Source organism: Myxocyprinus asiaticus, chromosome 29, assembly GCF_019703515.2.
Source record: "Myxocyprinus asiaticus isolate MX2 ecotype Aquarium Trade chromosome 29, UBuf_Myxa_2, whole genome shotgun sequence".
NCBI classification, from domain to species: domain Eukaryota; kingdom Metazoa; phylum Chordata; class Actinopteri; order Cypriniformes; family Catostomidae; genus Myxocyprinus; species Myxocyprinus asiaticus.
Window position 1 is genome coordinate 44,759,395 of NC_059372.1, and position 21,060 is coordinate 44,780,454.

Consider the following 21,060-nt stretch of genomic DNA (forward strand, 5'->3'; position numbering starts at 1 on the left):
AGTTTTATATATTTATAATTATTATTATTATTATTATTATTGTATTTTAGTCATTATTGTAAATGCTGCAATACAATGATTGTTTTTGGGTGCAAAAAAAAAAAAAAAAAAAAAAAAAAAACTTGATGTGGTTAAAATGTCCTTAATTTTCTTTATGCAAAATATAATTTCTAATTTTATGTGTTAGATTTAAGGGTGACAGGGACCTAGGGCTCTGTTTTCATAAGAGCGTTAACAGGGTTGGGAGGGTTACTTTTGAAATGTATTCCACTACAGATTACAGAATACATGCTGTAAAATGTAATTTGTAACATATTCCGTTAGATTACTCAAGGTCAGAAATGTATTCTAAATTACTTCTTCAGCACTGGCAGATTTTTTCACTTGTTTTGACTATAAAAACTCTGCCAGTACAGTAAGACAAAATACACATTAAAAATACATTCTCTGAAAAACCGAAATATCTTATGCAGTGTTGTTTCTAAAACAAGATTAATCAAACTGATCTTGTTTTAAAGATTTTTATATATTTTTACAGGAAAACAATACAAAAATTATTATCAAGAATACGATTTGTGCCCTAATATCAAAGGTCTTACTAGAAAAAAAGAAATTCTGATCCAACGTGAATTTTCTTGTTAAAAAAATATGAACGTACTTGGTAACGTGCATGTAAAATGGCTAGAAATAGCATTTTAGATTAGCGTAAAGCTGATAATTTACACAAGGATTATTTCTATTTCTTCTGCTCCAAACTTACTTCAAACTTACTTCTCTGTCTGCTCGTATGAATGTAACACATCATAAGAAAGTGTTTCACCACTGTTCAAATGCACTTTGGATCACATCATTTATATGTATAAATGTTTTCCATCTGAAAGGACTAAATATTAAATGAAACAAATGACAATAAAATGCAAAGTAATCTCTTCAGTAATCAAAATACTTTTTGAATGTAACTGTATTCTAATTACCAATGATTTAAATTGTAACTGTAGTGGAATACAGTTACTTATATTTTGTATTTTAAATACGTAATCCTGTTACATGTATTCCGTTACTCCCCAACTCTGAGCGTTAATTCTAAGCTCATACCAGCACAAGTGGGCGTGGGTGGGAGTGTTTGGGCTGTGGGTGTACGTGCTTTACTGTGGGTGTATTGTATGTTAATGAAGTGGTGCGAAGCACAATTTTCTATTTTCCTGATAAGATGTCTATTCTCGGCTCATCTAAACTCAGTTCCTGCATTTGCAGTTTGGAGATTCCACCAACAGGTGGTAACAAAATTCATGTCCAATCTCTGAATAAACAGTAAAACATCAAACAATGTCCTGACAATGACTAGCCATGATTTGTAGATCAGTAGACCAATATAATTAATATTAAAAATACGTTTATTTTGTATAGTGCCTTTCCAAAACTCAAGGACACTGTACAGAAATTAAACATAAAACATTAAACAGTGAAACATAGAACGAATATACATTACAAAACAATAAACAATGGGAGAGCAGCAAAGTATGTTTCAAGTATCCCAAAACACAGTCAAGTCCGCAAGTGAGACGGGCAAGCAGGATGAGAGATTTTGTGAAAAAGATTTTGGTCTGTGTCTCACACAAATCGATCATATCACTTCAGAAAGCATGGATTAAATCACTCGAGTCGTATGGACCCCACTGACCTACATTGTATGGGCAAAAACACCTCACATCTCCATCAAAATCTCTTTGTTTGTGTTCTGCAGAAGACAGAAAGTCATACAGGTTAAAGATGGCAAGAGGGTGAGTAAATTCTAAGAACTATCAGTTTTGGGTGAACAATCCTTTAATCTAATTACATTTCTGATGGCTAGTTACGCATGCATATGTCCTCAAACAAGTTCAAAATCTTGATAAACAATATCAGAAAAACCAGTACAAATACTCAAACATGTTGCACTTGTTGTATCACTACAGCAGGTCAAACAATACAGTCAGCATAGGTGGAGAGGCTGGGTAGGCTGAGCTCTGTAATCCCCCCCCCATCAGTGAGTATGGATGTAAAACACACTGACAGAAAGGAAGAGAACACATCACACCACATCACAGGCCTGATTCACTGCGCCTGCAGTGTTGAGTTTTCCCCAACTCCCTGCTTATGTGTGCACATCATCTGTAGTGTGTGTGTGAGTGAGTGTGTGTGCCTGTATCTTTTGAGGTCTCTGAATGTTGCGAGTGTTTATGTCGATGCATGACACATGACATCTGACACAACTCTTCCTAATGATTTGTATGTAAAATCACACAATTACTTAAATTCTTTCTTTTAATGAACTTTGAGGTACATGTAGCAGTTGTCTTAAAATAATTTGTATAAAATGTTTTGTTACAAAAAATAGGCATTTATCTTTTTTTTTTTTTTTTTGTACATGAACAGATGGCAACATTTCCCCCCAAATATATTTAGTGTGATTTGGGAGCTGTCATGTGTATTGTGTTGATTCATGTCTTTTATTTTGAAATTCTAGTTCCTGGTTCATGTCATGTGTTCCTGTTTCCCTTGTCACGTGATTTCTGTTTTCCCTCCATGTTCTTGTGTCATGTTTTCATTGGGTTATTGTTTAATTAGCTTGTTATGAGTTCTGTTTGTTCATTGGTTTATGTTCTCCCATGTCTTGTATTTAAGTCCTCATGTTTGCATTGTCTGGTTGTCAAGTATTGAATGTGATGGTATGTGTTTGGTATGCTGTAGTCAAGTCTAGTCTGTCAAGTTCATGTTTTTGTTAAATCACGTTTATAGTTAGGGTTTTGGATTCACTTTTGTAAATAAACTGCACTTGGGTTCTCATCTTCATCATTACCGCAGCCAACATCGTTACAGGAGCCTGCGGTGCTTCTGAAAATACATTTACTTCAGTTCTTGACACTGCACATTTATTGTGCAGATTTGTGCCCCATATATCTGTCTGATGCAATGCTTAGTATGTAGGGTTCAGTCTGCACACTATCTGCATTACTGCATTAGCCTGTGGTGTAACGTGGAGACGTTATGAGCTCTGACATCATGAGAGGCAAGTTTTGGCACTTGAAAGGTCACTGCTAACAGTCCACTAACCAATATAAATACACTTGTTCAGTCATTAGAAGGCAGATATTTTACACATGATGTGAAAGATGTGGGTGGGGTTTTTCAGTGTCAAAGTGTAGATGGTTAGTATAGTGAAGAATAGTTCAGTGTTATGAAAATGCATAGCATTGGACTGAACTGAACTTAATATAACTCTTAACAGAGACTGAAAGTTTTGAGTGTATTATGAACCAAATGTATGGCAGCACTGTCAGCACACTTACAGTATAGATAGATACGTAGATAGATTGATCGATCAGTGGCACAGGAGACTATGTGATGTTCTTTAGATTTCACTATGCTGACAGACAAGTGCTGGATGAATTATGAACACTTGGTGTCTCAGTAGCATGATGGCCCAAAGACAAATTTCTGCTGTATCTGCTGGGTCACAGAAACACATGCTCAAACCCCCCACCCCTCATTCCAGGAGTTGATGGTCCGGTCTGGCAGACATCACTATGCATACATCAGCAAACTTCCACAACAGGTGTACAATCCACTTAAACCTTCTATATTCATGATTTGGTACATATATTGTTCAAACAAAGAATGACAATGAGTTTCAAAATCAAAAGCAAGATATTGTAAGATGGATATATTTTTCTTAATACTAGTTTCTTTAATATTAATATTCTTTAATAGTATGTGTAATTTTTGCCCTTTAAAGGAATATTCTGGGTTCAATACCAGTTAAGCACAATCAGCAACATTTGTAGCATAATGTTGATTACCACAAAAACTTATTTCACCTCATCCCTCCTTTTATTTAAAAAAAGGGCAAAAATCTGTGTTCTAGTGAGGCACTTCCAATGGAAGTGAATGGGGCCAACTTTTGGAGGGTTTAAAGGCAGAAATGTGAAGCTGACAATTTTTTAAAAGCACTTAAATGAATTCTTCTGTTAAAAATCATGCATTATTTGAGCTGTGAAGTTTTTTTTTTTTTGCAGCGGACTGCTAAATTACCGGGATTACAGCATTACTGTAACATAGCACACAGACACAGATGGCTGGTTAACCCAGATGTGGGAGTTTTATTGAACACACAGATCAGAGAGCAGTCAGTTTAGTAAGGAGGCAAACTTAGCTTGTAGACAACGGAGTTGGAGATTGCAGGAAGGTTGATGAAGAGTGAGCACAGGAAGTCTCTGGGAGACGAAGGAGCTTTAGAAGGACTTGGATGAAGGTTAGCGGAGAGTTCTGCTTCTGAGTTCAGCTTCACGTTTAGAACAGGGAGAGCTAGTGAGTCTAGGTTTCCTTGCAGAGACTTGACAATGACGAAGTGAATATTTATAGTGGAGAGTGATGAGCCATGGATTGGGAACAGGTACGGGCAATTAATAATCAGGGGATAGAGAGCAGAGTGTGGAATGGGAATGGGAGTCCAGTGTAGGCTGGAAACCAAGCACACATTGGGAGTGAGTTAGGCTGGTGGTAGGCTGGCGCAGGGAGTTTTGGGGCGTACTCTGCCCAGGGGAGGTACCGGTTCCAACTGTGTTTGTTGTGGTGGCAGTAGGTTCGGAGGAATCGTCCTATCTCATGGATCTTGCATTCAGTCCGTCCATTGGTCTGGGGGTGATAACCAGACGAGAGGCTCACTGAGGTGAATTGGGGGTCTGAAAGGATGTTCTCTAGCAGACCGAAGTTCCAGAAGATGTGGTGGAACAGGGCTTCCGCGGTCTCTAGAGCAGTGGAAAGGGCCTTCATAGGGACTTGACGACACGCCTTGGGTAATCGATCTACGGCAACCAGTACACAGGTGAAGCCATCGGAGGAAGGGTGATCGGTGATAAAATCCACTTGTGACCAGTGTTGATGTGGAATGGGTAGTGGAACCAGTTTGCCTGAAGGAAGGTGATGGGGGGATTTAGAGATGGCACAGTCTGGGCAGGATTGGATGAACCATAGAACCTCACGGGACATACGGAGCCACCAATAATGATCCTAAGAGGAGCAATAGGGTCTGGTGAATTCCTGGATGCCCTGTTCCCAAGGAGGAGTGGACTGCTTCCATGAGTTGTTGACGGAGTGGAGTGGAAACGTAAGTGCACCTCACTGGGCACACCAGCGGAGCAGGTTAAGTGATGGTAGCTTTGTTAAGCTGATTTGTTAACACAGATTTGTTAATTTTATTGTGATTACATTTGTGTCAAGTAAAGGAGGAACGAGTCAAAATACATTTTTGGTGGTAATCAACATTATGCTACAAATGCTGTCGACTGAGCTTAATTTATATTGAACCCAGAATATTCCTTTTCAATAAAAAAAATTATAAAGCAAACTTAGCATATTATTATAAATGTATTATATTACTATTCTATATTTACCATTTCAAAACTATAGTATAATAATAATATAAAGCAAATTAAACTGAGTAGCACTATAGCAGAAATCATTTTCCCACAAACAGGTTCAAAATTTAACTTACATCTGAATATAAACAGAAAGCTTTATCATTTCAGACAATCTAAAACAAAGTAATATTATGACGTAAAATAAATAAGAAATATTTAGTACTCGACACTATAGGTCAAATTTGCATTATTGACCATGTCAGTGGTGATTTTTCAGGGCCAGCAAAGCCTTCTCTGCTTGCGGAACATGCCTAATAAATAAATATTTTTTAATCTTTTCATTCTCATTAACCTTTTTGCCTATGTATTTTCAATCGCTTTCCACTCCTAATTAATCTACAAACGAATAGAAAAAAACAAAAAATTTATCCAATCGGAATTTATTCTTCGATGCTTACAAGCAAAGTGTGACAACTGTTTCACAAATCACATTATCCTTAGCCGAAGCAGTGCGTGAGTCTGATGGTGCGTTCCATTTACCTCGGAAGTCAAATGTCGGAGCTGGGAATGACATCACACCCGAGTTGACCGCGTTCCAGTACACAAGTCAGAAAACCTAGATGGACGCGTCCAGGCAAACCTATGTTGTGCTTGCTCTTTCAGAATACAAACGGGATGGAGGAAGTAGCCATTGTTAGCAATAGCAGTCGATAAAAACACATAAAAAAGCGGTATTTTATGACAGTATCATGTCCGCAGACAGAGGTTGGATAGTACTGTGTGCACAGTTTATTGAGGCACAGACAAACAGAAGTGCTAATAAACAATATATTACTACTGTTTCACTTAATATTAATGCGCTGAGCAGCCATTTTGGATTCTGAAGCTGGGTTGTTGTGGTTCCTCCGAGTTTCCGAGTTGGAACTCCGACTTGAGGGGGCATTCCAGTTAAAAGTTTCTACTGGGAACTCGGAATTTCTGAATTCCGAGTACAAATGGAATGCACCATGAGCTCCACCCCCTCAGGCCTTCAGAATTTCCACAGAATCCCCCAACAGTGTAAGTGAATAGGCATCTATTGCCTATGTGTTTTTACCATTGGCCCTTATCAACCATGGCCTCCTAATAATCCCCATCCATTAATTGGCTCTATCACTCCACTCTCTCCTCTCCACCAATAGCTGGTGTGTGGTGAATGTACTGGTGCACTATGGCTGCTGTCGCATCATCCAGGTGGATGCTGCACACTGGTGGTGGTTGAGGATAGTCCCCTGTTCACTGTGTAAAGCGCTTTGAGTGTACTGTCAGAAAAGCGATATATAAATGTAACGTTCATTCATTCATCTAAAGTCAGATTTTCAGATTTATCTGCCAATCAGATTGATTTATTTGTTCTTGTGGGTGTGGTCTTTAGGATATGTCCCAGTCCAGGCCTTCTAGCTGGCCTTGAGTGATGCAATCACGCTTTAAGTGATGTATGTAATTTGAAAGCGGAGCATGAGATCATGCTGACAAGTCGGCTGTCATCATTGCTGGTATTGCCATTGAGAAAGAGATCCTTATGAATTTAAAAACCTGAGGTGTTCTGCATGATCGTGTGATTGATTAATTAAACACGAAAGGAGGACTGATTTTCACCAAGTAAATTGGTAAGCACTTTTTGCATTGTTATAGCAACATCAGGAGTTTTCCAAGTGTAAATTAGGCTGCTTGAGCATTCAGTGTCGGATCAAGTTTTGAAAAGTAACTGTGTACCCTGATGAAACAAAAGCATACCTGCTTATCTGTGTGTATCACTCCTGTTTATCAGCGATCTGCTCTGGATGTGCAAGATAAGCGACTTTGAGAATTCTGAGTTTACAATATACCTACTTACCTGTGTTTATCTCACCTGTTTATCACCGATCTGCTCTGGATATGCAAGATAAGTGACTTATGAGAATCCTGAGTTTGCCGTACATCTACTTACCTGTGTGAAACTTGCCTGTTATTCAAGGATCTGCCCTGAATGTGCTAGACACGTGACTTTGAGAACTCTGAATGTACTTAATACCTTGATATACTGACCTGCTCCTCAGTTTATGGAAGTTACACACCTTAGACCCTGTCAGAAGTTTATGTTTCCAGTTTTGGCAAGTATTGGTCTGGAATTAGCGATCAGTGGATCTGTGCCTCCTGCCTTAGTTCTCTGTATTGCCAAAGACTGTGTTCAAAAGACTATATACCTTACCTGAATACTCACCTCATGCTACTTACCTGTCTCTTCTGTGTTCTGTGCAATAAACTCCTGCATCTGGGTTCATCTCGGCTCCCGTGTTGGTGTGTCATTACATAATCATTGTGAAACTGTGTTTTCTTAATGGTATGAATTGCACTAAAGGCCTAGACTTAAAATACACGGGCCGTGGCTGGACCACGTAAACTTTTACAAAAGGTCAGATATCCACTGAAGCCCAATTTCGAATCTATTTTGGACCCACTGTATATAAAAATAGCTTGAAAATTACATTGTTGAGATGTATACCATCAACCCACGCATCTTCTCACGTGGCTTGTTGAGCGAGTTAACGCAGAGACATAGAGCGTGTGTCGGCTTCACACCATCCACTGTGGGATCCACGCACAACTCACCACGCATCCTACCGAGAGCAAACCACATTATAGCAACCATGAGGAGGTTACCCCATGCGACTCTACCCTCCCTAGCAACCGGGCCAATTTGGTTGCTTAGGAGACCTGGCTGGAGTCACTCAGCACACCCTGGGATTCGAACTCGCGAATTCCAGGGGTGGTAGTCAGCATCTTTACTTTCTGAGCTACCCAGGCCCCCAAACTTCACTTTTTTTTAAAGTAGGCAATGTTATAACTGTCAAACATTAACACAATGCCACCGAAATTAAAAATATGAAAATTCAAAATATGGAGGCAAAAAATGCCCACGCAACGAGTTCCCGTGTTTTATTAGTAATATCTGATATAGATACAATTACATAAATTGCAATCTTCTTTTGACTTTTCACTGAACATAATTTTTTTCTTGCCGTCTGGTTCCCGGTACCATCGCCTGCACATAAGGGTCCGCTTCTATCAATCCGCATCAGATCAGTATTGTACTCCCGCGTTAAATTCCGTAACCGTTCACCCCTCTTGTTCAAAATAAACTGTCCTACTAGGTAACACTCTCTCTCATGGTGCTCTACTGTACTTCCCTGCCCTGTTCTGCGGCAAGGGATGGATGTTATATAAAGAAGGTATGAGAAATCACAAACCAAATGCTACAATTTACTTAATAATAATATCTCAATATGTTAAATATCCATAATGTTAATAAAGACTTTATTATTACAACTGTAATACAATAATACATATACAGATACATATTGAATCAATCATATCTCTCACTAAACACTGTGTGAAATGTTTATTTTTGCCTTATTTTATTCAGTTGGCATGTAGGAGTTGATAACAGTTTTCTTAATAATCTAATCTCATTCCATATCTGGATAATTACTCAATATCATAGAGGATACATTTCCTCCTCTATGATATTGCATATATTAGTTTTGTACAGTATTGTAACTTAATAGCCAAAATACCTGACATACGTGAATGAGAATAAACCAAAAATAGGAATGTGTTTCAGTCACAATGCACATTATGTAGTTTAGAGACGATTTAGAGACATTTAGAATGTTACAAATGGCTATTTCCTATTTAAATAAATGTTGTATTCTTAAAATGTTCTGTTTGTCCAAGAATCCTCTTGCAGCAATGCAGGTCTTTGGCATTTAGAAGCTGCTACTTTAGGACCTGTGAGGAGACTGTTTCTCAAACTAGAGACTGTGATTTACATGACTTTTTGTTGTTTTGTTGTTTCGTCCACTTCCCTCTCTGTCCTGGTTAGAGATTCTTTTTTCAAAAAAGTAATGCACGGAATAGACTTCATCTCTCTAAAACAATAGACTTTAGGAGAAAATAGAATTTCAGGAGTGTTTCTTTTTGCCTATTTTTAAAACCAAAATTTGACATGCAAGAGTAATGCAACTTGTAAGAACTCAATACCTAAGCAAATGGGGAAAAAAAACCCCACTGTATTATGATTTCCGCATGGTAGCGAAAGCTTTTTCAATTGTTCTAATAACAAGAAAATTTTCTTGAGTACCAAATTAGCACTTTAGAATGCTTTTGAAAGGAATAGGTGACACAGTATATGTTTTCCATCAAGGGTGAATGGTAAAGAAAAAAATGGAATAACTACCACTTAAAATAATTATTTTAAACCATAATAATAATTTGCAATTAATGATTTTGGCAGTGTTTTTGATCAGTTTAATGCATCCTTGGTAAAAGGAAGCGTAAGTTTCTTTCAAGAACAAAAATGTCTTTGTGTTCTAAAAATGTAAGTGTATGTACTATATATATATATATATATATAATATAATTTTCATAAAGTAACGTCATGGTTACTGGTGTAACCTCGTTCCCTGATGGAGGGAACGAGACGTTGGTGTCGATGTAGTGACACTAGGGGTCACTCTTGGGAGCCCGAGACACCTCTGGTCTTTGATAAAAGGCCAATGAAAATTGGCAAGTGGTATTTGCATGCCACTCCCCCGAACATACGGGTATAAAAGGAGCTGGTATGCAACCACTCATTCAGGTTTTACGCTGAGGAGCCGATATAAGGTCCGGCCATTTCAGCGGGTAGTTCAGCGTTGTGGCAGGAGGGACCAACGTCTTGTTCCCTCCATCAGGGAATGGAGGTTACACCAGTAACCATGACGTTCCCTATCTGTCACTCACTCGACGTTGGTGTCGATGTAGTGACACTAGGGGTCCCTATACAAAACGCCACAAGGCTGAACTGTGTTACGTGAACTGGCGGTGTGTGGTGGGCAGACTTGCTATGTGCCTCATAGCCAGCACACCAGGTCGACACGTAACCTCCCCCAACACAGTTATGAGTGTCGAACGGCCCTTTTTGGGGACAAGTCGACTACCCAGAGATAGAGACAGGCTTAACCCAGTCATGGCCTCTTTCCCCTTCTCTTTTTCCACTCCCTAAAAGAGAAGGGGGATTATCCGACTGGGCCGCCAGGTCTAGGGGAGGACACCGCGGAGACCACACCTCGCCCCAAGAGAGGGGGGGATATTTAAGTGGAAGAATACATCACATGGTCTTCAAGGTAGATCCTGCCCAATGGGGGAGGAGTTACTACAACATGGAGACTGGGGCAGAGGGGCTCTGCCCAAGGAAGATGCAGTTTGCCAGCAGGGAAACGAATTAGCGGAAGATATAGATCGCATGGGGTTAGCCTTACAGGGAACCGTCACATGCGGAGCACCTACCCCAGAACCGGGCTCTTAGTTAGCGCGTGTACTGGGCCGGCAGCGAGTCTCTCCGAACACTCGACTGCCACAGGGCTCGGAGGAAGTCAACCAGGAAACAACTTTTGTGAACACTACTGGGAATTAACAGTGCACGTCTTCAGCTCAAAAGGAGGTGCAAGGCGCTATGTGCAAGCAATACACCCGGCCGGCTATCCCGGGCTTATCCGCTTGTGTTGCGTGCCACTACCTGGGACGAAACCGGTTCCACCCGGAGGTTGTAGGACCTTGCAATGGTGTTGGGTGTTGCCCAGCCCGCTGCTCTGCAAATGTCTGTTAGAGAGGCACCTCTGGCCAGGGCCCAAGAAGCCGCTACACCACGGGTAGAATGGGCTCATAGCCCTACCGGGGCGGCATGTTTTGGGTGAGATATGCCATAGTTATGGCGTCAATGAGCCAGTGGGTGATCCTCTGCTTGGAGACAGCGCTTCCTTTCCGCTGTGCACCAAAGCAGACAAAGAGCTGCTCAGAGACTCTAAAGTTCTGCGTGCGATCCAAATAGATGCGTAAAGCGCGCACCGGACACAGCAACGACAGGGCTGGGTCTGCCTACTCCTGGGGTAGCGCTTGCAGGTTCACCACCTGGTCCCTAAAAGGAGTGGTGGGAACCTTGGGCACATAGCCCGGTCGGGGTCTCAGCATCACATGAGAATAGCCCGGACCGAACTCCAGGCACGTTTCACTGACAGAGAACGCTTGCAGGTCACCTACCCTCTTGATGGAAGTGAGCGCAGTCAGGAGGGCAGTCTTCAAGGAGAGTGCCTTATGCTCGGCTGACTGCAAAGCTCAAAGGGGGCTCTCTGTAGACCCTGAAAAACTACAGAGGACCGATGAGGGAATGAGGCGCGGCCTGGAGGGATTCAGCCTCCTGGTGCCTCTTAGGAACCTGATGATCAGATCATGCTTCCCTAAGGACTTACCATCGACTGCGTCGTGGTGTGCTGCTATGGCAGCAACGTACACCTTCAAGGTGGAAGGGGACAGCCTCCCTTCCAACCTCTCTTGCAGGAAGGAAAGCACTGATCTGACTGCGCATCTCTGGGGGTCTTCCCGACGAGAAGAACACCACTTAGCGAACAGACGCCACTTAAAGGCATACAGGCACCTCGTAGAGGGAGCCCTAGCCTGAGTGAACGTGTCTACCATCGCAGGTGGGAGACAGCTTAGGTCTTCCGCGTCCCGTCCAGGGGCCAGACATGGAGATTCCAGAGGTCTGGGCGTGGGTGCCGGATGGTGCCCCTTCCCTGAGAAAGAAGGTCCTTCCTCAGGGGAATTTGCCCGGGGGGAGCTGTCGCGAGGAGCGTGAGGTCCGAGCACCACATCTGGGCGGGCCAATAGGGTGCTTACCAGGACGACCTTCTCCTCGTCCTCCCTGACCTTGCACTGGGTCTGTGCAAGCAGGCTCACTGGGGGAAAAACGCATATTTGCGAATGCCAGGGGACCAGCTGTGTGCCAGCGCGTCTATACCGAGGAAGGCCTCGGTCAAGGCGTACCAGAGCGGGCAGTGGGGAGGATTCTTGGGAGGTGAACAGGTGCACCTGTGCCTGTCGAATTGACTCCAAATCAGCTGGACCACCTGAAGGTGGAGTCTCCACTCTCCCTTGAGGGTAACCTGTTGTGACGGCACGTCCGCCGAACTGTTGAGGTTGCCCGAGATGTGAGTGGCTTGCAGCGACTTGAGGTGCTGCTGACTCCTTTGGAGGAGACGGCGGGCGAGTTGTGACATACAGCAGGAGCGCAGACCGCCTTGGCGGTTGACATATGCCACCGCTGCCATGCTGTCTGTCTGAACTAGCACGTGCTTGGCCTGGATCAACGGCCGGAACCTCCGCAGGGCGAGCAGAATTGCCAGTAACTCGAGGCAGTTGATGTGCCAACGCAGCCGCGGACCCGTCCAGAGGCCGGCGGCTGTGTGCCCGTTGCCAACAGCACCCCAGCCCGTTTTGGAGGCGTCTGTCGTGACCACGACGCGCCTGGAGACCAGAGCTCGTAGAAACGAGAGGTCGGTCCAAGGGCTGAAAAGACGGTGACAGACCGACGTAATGGCCACGCGGTGTGTCCCGTGGTGCCATGCCCATCTCGGGACTCGAGTCTGGAGCCAGTGCTGAAGTGGCCTCATATGCATCAACCTGAACGGGGTGGCCACCGCCGAGGATGCCATATGCCCCAGGAGCCTCTGAAAATGTTTCAGTGGAACCGCTGTTTTCTGTTTGAACGCCTTCAAACAGGCCAGCACCGACTGGGCGCGCTCGTTCGTAAGGTGCGCTGTCAAGGAGACTGAGTCCAACTCCAAACCGAGAAAAGAGATGCTCTGAACCGGGAGGAGCTTGCTCTTTTCCCAGCTGACCCGAAGCCCTAGTCGGCTGAGGTGTGAGAGCACCAGGTCCCTGTGTGCGCATAACACGTCTCGAGAGTGAGCTAAGATTAGCCAGTTGTCGAGATAGTTGAGAATACGAATGCCGACCTCCCTTAACGGGGCAAGGGCAGCCTCTGCGATCTTCGTAAAGATGCGAGGAGACAGGGACAGGCCGAAAGGGAGGACTTGTACTGATACGCTTGACCCTCGAACGCGAACCGCAGGAAGGGTCTGTGTTGAGGAAGGATCAAGACGTGAAAGTACGCATCCTTCGGGTCTACCGCCGCGAACCAATCTTGATGCCGGACGCTCGCTAGAATGCGTCTTTGCGTCAGCATCTTGAACAGGAGTCTGTGTAAAGCCCGGTTCAGTACTCGCAGGTCCAAGATTGGCCGCAACCCACCGCCTTTTTTCGGTACAATGAAGTAGGGGCTGTAAAACCCTTTCTTCATCTCGGCTGGAGGGACAGGTTCTATCGCGTCTTTCCGTAGGAGGGTAGCGATCTCCACGCAAGGTAGCAGCGTTTTCGTCTTTCACCAAGGTGAAGTGGACACCGCTGAACCTGGGCGGATGCCCGGCGAAGTGAATTGTGCAGCCGAGTCGGACGGTCCGGACCAGCCCTCGTGACGGACTGGAAGGCGCAAGCCATGCGTCCAAGTTCCGCGCAAGGGGGACCAAAGGGACAACGTCATCGGATGTACCGGCAGGTGGGGCCTCGGGGAGGGGCGGAGCTCGAGGTGCCACACCACATCGTGGCCGTGCTGAGTCCGAGGACATCAAAGCACTTACCTGGCTCCTTGTGACCACCCCCGGAACAGCCTGGGACAGGGGGAAGAGGCCTGTCCTCGTGACCCGTGGAGACTGTCACATCGGGGGTGGATTTGTGCCACAGCTGGGCGCTCAGGGCGGGAGACCACTGCTGGAGCACCAACCTGCCAAATGGAGTGGTGGATGGTGGTCATGATGCCAGCCGTACACACCGGATACGTGACCCAGGGAACAAGGAAACCACTCTTGCTGAGCTCTTGAGTACTGCAGCCACTTGGGCATGCAGCGCAATTAAATGCAAAAGGTAACAAAAAGATAAAGATCTGCTTACCAGCTCCAGAGCGCTTTGAAGCCTTTCACGGGTTCTGGGCAGCCGCGAGACGGGTGGCGTCTGCTGGGCGGAGGCGGCTTGTCCAGTGGCACCGTAGGCCTTGGCCATCAGAGACGACGTAAACCTACAGGCCTTGGACGGGGGCTTTGGGCACCCGCGCCAGGTAGCGGTGCTCTGCGGGCATAGGTGCACTGCGAGCGCCTTTATCCACTGGGGGATTGCCGAATAACCCTTGGCCGCCCCACCATCGAGGGTAGTGAGAGCGGGGAAGCTGAAAAGATCGGGACCGGGCAGTAAAAAGTGCATCCCACGACCTTGTCAGCTCTTCATGCACTTCTGGGAAGAAAGGAACGGGGCGGGGCGGGGCGTGGCTTTGAGTGGCGCCGCAAGCCCAGGAACCAATCACCGAGCTGAGAGGGTTCAGGGAAGAGCGGTGAAATCCACTCTAACCGACGCTCGCGGCTGCCCGGGAAAGTATGTCGTCATCTCTGCGTCAGCCTGTGACTGGGCGATCGACCCCGAAGGGAGGAGCCCATCTGAGGCTTCCGACTGGACGAGCCCACTCTCCGATGCTGCGCTTGAGAGCTCATCACTTTTGCGGGCTCCGAATAAGAGGTCGAACTCGCCGTGAGACGAGCCAGCGGACTCACCCGGAAGCCCGATCGGGGCAGACGAGCGTGCTGGGGAATGGGAGGTCCGGGGGATACCCGGCGGAGGCAGTCCCACTGGGGTTCCCAAATCGCCCCCAGTACTAGCCGCGCTGGCCTCAAACCTGTGGGTAAAAGGACCGAGGCGGGAGCCTCTGGGGTGGCTCGCTTTCTTATGAAGGCGAGCCGCGACCGCAACGTTGCCATGGACATATTCTCGCAATGTGAACATGACCATCCACGAACGCTGTCTCCGCGTGAGCAGTGCCCAGACACGAAAGACAGTGATCGTGACCGTTAGAAGGCGAGAGATAATGAGCACAACCAGGAATAACACACAATCGGAAAAGCATCTTTAAAAAGACGCATCTTTAAAAAGACGTTCCGTGTGTGCGCTCTTTTAGAGAAATATATACTCTTTTAGAGGGGAAAAATGCTCTTTCAGAAAATATACTCTCTAGTTTTTCTGCCGAAGCGCCCAGGGGCATTCTCTGCAGTGCACCAGTGCAGAGGAGGGAGAAGCCGCTGAAATGCGCCATCAGATCCAGCAGAGGTGAATGAACAGTAGTATTCAGCTCAGTGAGCATGACCATTCGGCTCCGAAGAGAAAATCTGAATGAGTGGTTGCATACCAGCTCCTTTTATACCCGTATGTTGGGGGGAGTGGCATGCAAATACCACTCGCCAATTTTCATTGGCCTTTTATCAAAGACCAGAGGTGTCTCGGGCTCCCAAGAGTTACCCCTAGTGTCACTACATTGACACCAACGTCGAGTGAGTGACAGATAGGGAACTTGTAATTACTTGAGTAGTTTTTCAGCAAACTACTTAATTCCTCTTATTTAATCATAATATTTCTTAGCACTTCTACTTGTACTCAAGTGAATTATTTCTATAGTAGCAGTGCTTTTACTTAAGTTTAAAAAAACAAACAAACAGATAATGCATTTTATTTAATGGTTTTGGCTAGAAACAAGCAGAACTGTATACAGGGATGAACAAAGCTACTACCGGTAGTAAAACACTATAGTTCCATTATAACTGATAACAACAACAGTAATCATCTGAAAATAATAAACAATGTCAAACAATACTATTTACAATATTGTGAGCAGAAATAATTTTAGTGATCCATTTATTTGAAGGAAATTAAACAAATACACATTTTAAGAATGATTCTCTTTACACTGAGTTCATGGATTGTGAGGATGAATTCTTGCTGGCCAGGATGAGCTGCTGTTCCTCCACTGTAAAGCGTCATGGATCAGTAGTTTGCTCTTGCGGTGCCCTCTCCTCTGGTCTCACTGCGGGCACTCCCCTACTTTAAAAATAGGGTCTCCATCAAACCAAGAAAATGCTAAATACTGAGTCATGTCCTCTATTTTCAATTTCAAATACCTTTGCTCCTGGCAGATTCCTTGACATTATGCAATGGAAAAAACTCAAGGCATTTCTCCCCCTTTCAAAGCCATGATGTGGAATTTGACATGATTACTTGCTGTGCAATTTAATTGCATACACATTTTTTTTTTAAGCTGAAGTAAAAAAGAAACATAGAATCAGCCTAGAATCAGACAAAAATATTGTATTGTCAGAATTCAGCTTGTGTTGATGAACAGTTAATGGTATTGCAGTGACAAATCACATACTGTATGTGATTTAGCCTCGCCCACAGTAGTGATGGGAAGATCGGATCATTTTACTGACTTGAGTCTCGTTCAGCAAAATGAACAAATCTTTATTCAAGTCATTTCATTCATTTAAGCAGAATTAAATTAAAATGCCAAATCCACCCCAACACATCTACTTACGCAAACTTTGATTATAGTCCCAATAAGGAAAAAATTATAATGCAGCCAAGGACAAATTATGAGAAACAGAAATTATTAGTTCACCTCTGGAATCTTCTTGTCCAAGTCATTCGTTCTTTTGTCACGTGACAGCCGTATGTGCATAGTTTATACGGCTGTCACGTGACAGAACAAACGACTCAGACCAGAAGACTCGAGAGGTGAACTAGTCATTTCTGTTTCCTGTGTGAGCAACGTATACGGCTGTCACGTGACAAAAGAACGAACGACTCGGACCAAAATACTCAAGAAGTGAAGTAGGCTGTGTCTTGTTTGGAAGGCTGCGTCCTCCAGAGGACGCATTTGTCAGCCGCATACGTCATCGTCTCTTTTTATAAAAGCAAGTAGGACACTTCGAATGCAGCCTTCGAATGCGACCTCCTTTCACGGGAATTCGGAGGATGCATGAGGTGTATCCTTCGTGGGCACTCACAACCCACAATTCTTTTCACACGGAAATGTCTAAAAAAAATAACGCCAATTTGCCCGTAAATATGATGTTCAAACGCAAGTAATGTTAATTCCCAAGTTGAAGTACCTCAGTAGATGGGTGCAGAGTATATAATATGTATAATTATATTAATATATAATTAAAATAAAGTATTAGACTAAAAGTAGACCTGTAAAATCTATTTTCTTTTCTCTTTACATCTTTATAACTCTGCTAAAATTTACCTCATGCATTCCCTTCCAAAGGGACTTTGTTCCCTTCTCACTCCAAGTGCTCCCGCTTGTTAAAGAGTGCCGTGCTGTCATAGCAACCATGTTACGTTCAGTTTACATTTGTCCTACGAAGGCCGTCTCGTTTAAATGAGACTTGTTTAAAGGAGTACGATCGGTATACTGCAGCCTTCAAAGGACGCGTCCTACCTAGCATGCAGCCTTCCAAACGAAACACAGCCCTAGTCATTTCTGTTTCCTGTGTGAGCAATGCATAGCATATACGGCTTTCACGTGACAAAGAACAAACGACTCGGACCAGAAGACTCGAGTGTTGAACTAATCATTTCTGTTTCCTGTGTGTGCAATGCATAGTGTATACGGCTTTCAAGTGACAAAAGAACGAATGACTCAGACCAGAAGACTCGAGAAGTGTACTTATAATTTCTGTTTCCTGTACAGCGCCTATGTGGTTTTCATGTAACAAACGAACGGAGGTTACACAATGCACATTGGTGACCAACACAAAATGAACAAATCACTCTCTGAGGCTACTCGTTCTTCTGAGTCACATAAAAGATTAATTCAAAATGAACGAATCGTTCATGAACGACCCATCACTAGCCCACAGTCTATTCACAGACCATCTGATGCAAACTGCATACAAAATGGCAGGAGCTGGCTGGCACTATGCAACTGTGGGAAGTCAGGGGGGGCACCTGTTGGGTGCACAAGGTAGTATTGTGGTATCTTTTTCATAGCACAACTTTCAGATAAACTTTTCCCTAAACAGCATATACTTTAGTTAAAAGTTTGGTTATGCAAAACTATATGTGACCAGTGTTACATAGTGATTTGCCATACATACATACTAACAAGCTGGCCAATTGTTCCTAATGAAAGGGATCCAGAATTGATCAGCTAGGACTTTGATGTGTTTTCATAAGCAGCAGTTGAGAAATGTCACTCAGTATAACCACATTGTTGTTTGTGGACAGCTTCTCCATAACCTTCTTATCAGCTAATCAATACACTTTCAGGGCCTGGATTGCAGAGTAGGCCATCATAGTTCTGAATGATTAGTTTTGATATGAGGTGATAAGAATTAAGTCCTCCTGGATGAGTGTGGGCTGTAGAAAGTCTTGGAATTGATAGCTGATGCACTGGAATGCCTCTGGTCCATGCTGCCAGAAATGTCAAGTAATTTTTATTTGTATTGCATTTTTCACAACACACATCATTTCAAAGCAGCTTTACAGAAAATTATGCTGTAACAAAAAAGTATGTCTTAGAGCCATCACTGTGCAGTTTGCTGAAAATTATGACTTTTTTTTTAAAAGTTACACACACACACACACACACACACACACACATATATACATATATATATATATATATATACTACATACTATATATATATACAGTATACACTCACAGAAATTATATATACATTCAGAGAAATTTATTAGGAACACAATGGTCCTAATAAAGTGCCCAACGTGGTCTTCGGCTGTTGTATCCCATCCGCCTCAAGGTTCGATGTGTTATGCATTCTGAGATGCTATTCTGCTCACTACAATTGTACAGAGGGGTTATCTGAGTTACCGTAGCCTTTCTGTCAGCTCGAACCAGTCTAGCCATTCTCCGTTGACCTCTCTCATCAACAAGGTGTTTCCGTCCGCAGAAGTGCCACTCACTAGATGGTCCCCCCCACCCCATTCTGATGTTTGATGTGAACATTAACTGAAGCTCCTGACCTGTATCTGCATGATTTTATGCATTGCACTGCTGACACGATTAGCTGATTAGATCATCGCATGAATATGTAGGTGTACATGTGTTCCTAATAAAGTGCTCAGTGAGTGTATATAGATTTTATATGAACTGTAAGATTAATGACAAAGTCTATGAAGTCCATCCTGAATTAACTGTGGAAGTACACACAGATACATTGTCTTTTGTTATTTGGCTGATGAAGGCTTTAGTTGGCAATAGTGTTGGGTTCGAGTCCACCTTAATCGAGTCTGAGTCTTTAAACAATCGAGTCGAGTCCGAGTCCAAAAGGGGCCGAGTCAGACTCAAGACCAAGTCCAAAACAGGTGGAGTCTGAGTTGTGTCCGAATGAATCTGTTCAAGAATCTGAACTAAAATTGTAACCATAAACATCAATATTTTAAGCTTATTTTGACCTTCACAACTAAAGAAAAAAATATAAATGCAAAAAACAAATGATTAGTATCTTGCTGAACAAATTTAAATGTGATTTCAGAATGAAAGCATATGCTTTAGGTGTATGAAGACAAAACTGTCCTTCAACACACTTCTAATTGCATTCTGTTGACATTTCGATTATTTGTTGATTTTTCCCCTCCATTCAAGCATAGACTAAAGAAAGTGAAAGCTGTGTTAGTCATTACAACCAGTTATTATTATTTCGAATTTTAGTTTTTATTTCTACTTCATTTTCAATTTGTCCATTTAATTTAGTTTAAATTATGGGTGAAATACATTTAATGTAATTAATTAAATATATTTAATGTGTTTAATACATTTAATAAATGGTAATAAATAAACATTTAATAATGGCCATAAAATTAAATAGAACAGCATAAAATAAAAACAGAAAAGATCAGATATCATTAAAAAAATATTTATATACTACACTTCACACTTTTCAGTCGTCCTGCTGTGTCCAGGTGTAGCCTACTTCCCTAAAGTCAAGATCAAATTTTTGAGAAACTCACCTTGAGCTGACATTTCTTTTCACATTATATTTAGTATGGATAATAGGTGAATAGAGACTTCTCCCCTCACTTGTGATCTTCAACATATTTTCTGACTTGTTTGCCATTGAAATGCAAGTGCCAGCTTTACAGGTAACACACAGAGGTTGCGCTACAAATATGTGACGGACAATTTCCATAATGGTCAATTTCATCCATCATATTAGTTTAAATGTCCCTGATACGCAGTTAATTTGATTTTGCCTCGATATAGTCAACATTTTCAGTTAGAAATGAACTAGCATAGTAAGTGTGAGTCTGATAAAATGTGTTCTATTTAATAAGTTGCAGAGTTGGGGAACGTACTTTTTAAAGTGTACTTACTTTATTGATATTTCTGGATGATAGTGGCAGAGCACGTCTGGCGAATGGCGATGTCTTTCCCGTACACACATACAGCATGGGCGCGCGGGCGAGAGAGTTAAAAAAGTACTTTGAAAGAGTGCGCGCTGCTGCGCTCAGCTAGAATAATCACACGTAAGGACATATACGCATGAAAACTGATGCGCAGTATTAAATACACAGAATTTATGATAGTACTAACCCAGATGCTTTTTTCAGGTCTGAAAAAGAGGACATGTCTGGGGAAAGAGAATGTATGGTCACCCTGTTATGTTATATTTGGTTTGTTTTTCATTGCATCACAAATGCCATGGACTCTCAGCCGGACTTTGAAAAAATCCCAAGTCCGAAAGGCCCGAGTCCGAGTTAAGTCAAAGTGAAAATGCATTCATTAAAATTGGACTCGTGTTTACAATATGAACTCAAGTACCCCAACTCTAGTTGCCAATTAATTTATTGACTATGTATTCCATTTTAAGAAAGTGTAGTCCATCCTTTGACCAAGATGATGCAGGCAGAGGTCAGTGCAGAAATG

The 21,060-nt window shown here is 43.0% G+C and overlaps 1 protein-coding gene and 1 long non-coding RNA gene across 2 annotated transcripts in view; both read right to left on the reverse strand.

Moving 5' to 3' along the window:
* Positions 1–21,060, reverse strand: part of slc6a1a (solute carrier family 6 member 1a) — a 92,899-nt gene that overhangs the window by 13,928 nt on the left and 57,911 nt on the right. The gene's annotated exons all lie outside the window — the stretch shown is intronic.
* LOC127419679 (uncharacterized) lies at positions 15,863–16,776 on the reverse strand. Its single transcript, XR_007893706.1, has 3 exons — positions 16,702–16,776; positions 16,289–16,425; positions 15,863–16,211 (listed from the first exon to the last, which is right to left on the reverse strand). It is a non-coding gene; the product is annotated as an uncharacterized LOC127419679 (long non-coding RNA).